The following is a 1,855-nucleotide window of genomic DNA, read 5'->3' on the forward strand; positions in this document are numbered from 1 at the left end:
CACAGGATATTTAGAGCTGATAATATCAAGGAAGAAGAAATGTGCATGGAGGGATCCTACAGCTTCTCTGAGTTTTCAGGTAAATAATGTGAGCAGTGAATCATCTGTTAAGTTGCAACATTTCATCTACTGTTGTCTTGAAGTATTATTTAAATATGTTCTATTTTCTACATTTTCATGCTTATTTTTCTTGCTAAATGAATTTTAAGTTTCTAGAGAGCACAACCAGTGTAGGTGCTCAATATATGTTTCTTGGTTTAATTTGCAGGCTTATGGGACAGGAAAAATATTTTTTAAATTAGTCTCTTTGGCATTCTCTCTCTGCTGAGGCACCTTTAAGAATCTGAAAAGACAGGCCCAATACATTCATAACAGATAATTTAAATTTTCCGTTGATGGGTATTCATTATTTCCAGCTTCATTTTAAGAGCCTATACAATAGTTCAAAAATAACATTAAGCTTAATGGGAAAGAAAGAAAAAGACAGAACATTAAAATGGAATTAAATTACAATCAGATGAAATTCTTGAGTATAGTTTGAAATGGATTTTAGGAGAAAGGGTTGAAAATTTTATAGCCTTTAAATAGGCTTTAATTTTTTATTTCTAATCTATTGTCATATTTCCAAGAAAATTTTAGGTTCTTCACTAATATTACAGATACTATCCATGTCAGTCAGGTTTCAATCAGAAAAATAGATGCTATTTTAAGTACTCCCACTGGGGTGTCAAAGTGGGTGATTTTCTGGAGTTTGTCCAGTGGCCTCTGCTAGCCTCCTGCATCTGCTCACACTCCCACTGGCGTGTCAAAGTGGGTGATTTTCTGGAGTTTGTCCAATGGCCTCTGCTAGCCTCCTGCATCTGCTCACATTGCCAGCAGAGACTACTGGCTTCTCTACCACCTTCCAAATCAGCCTAAGTGCTTCTCATCTCCAGACTCTGACTCAGATTGTTACGGATTCTGGGAAATGTAGTTTTGACGTCTTATCTGTGATGGAGAGATGTAGAAAGGAGTGGGCAGTGATGCTCAGTAGATCACAGATCATCTTGCGAACTATCTGTTCAGCATTTACATATTTTTAAAGCAGTTATAATACACAATTGGTATATTAATATTTATGTATTTGCTTCAAAGATACAATGAACTTCAGATAGAAACCAGACATTTTTAGATATATTTAAAGAAATTTGAAAATTAACTCCCAGTCTCATAGTTGGGAGTAGCACGCTGGGGAAAAACTTATTGTATCTCATTATTATCCAGTCTGGTGAAGACACTATGGAACATTCTTTGCTTTTGCTCTATTTGCTAAAAGTTCTATGAACAATGGTGAACTAAGTTTTCTTATTTTTTAGTATCACAAACGTGACTGCAGGATAATAATGGAGGGGCCATTGTTGTTATATTTTCTTTGTTAGGTAAAAGTTAAGAATGATGGATATAAAGGGCACTTACTACAATTAACAATGTCATTGTCAAGTCAAGGGATTTTAGAAAACAATTGGTAGTTGATTTGTAAACTTAACAATGTGCTTATTTTTGCTATGAATATAATTATTAATTATTGACTTTTAGAACACTTTCTACTTAGCCTGGCATGTGCTTTATGTGTGCAATTTAAAAAAAAAATGATGATCTGCATTAAGCATTAATATTTTCATTTTATGGATAAGGACCATAGAGATTAACATCACTGACAGTAAGTGATACAGCCAGGAATTAAACCTATCGGAACCCTGCTTTTAACTAATTACATGAGCATTTATAGTTAAGAGGAACCTTAGAAAGAGCTAGTCTAAACTATGAATTTTGTACTTTAGTAAACTAAAAGCTGAAGAGCTGAAGAGCTGAAGAG

The sequence above is a fragment of the Pteropus medius genome, unplaced genomic scaffold, assembly GCF_902729225.1.
Source record: "Pteropus medius unplaced genomic scaffold, Ma_sr-lr_union100, whole genome shotgun sequence".
Taxonomy (NCBI): Eukaryota; Metazoa; Chordata; class Mammalia; order Chiroptera; family Pteropodidae; genus Pteropus; species Pteropus medius.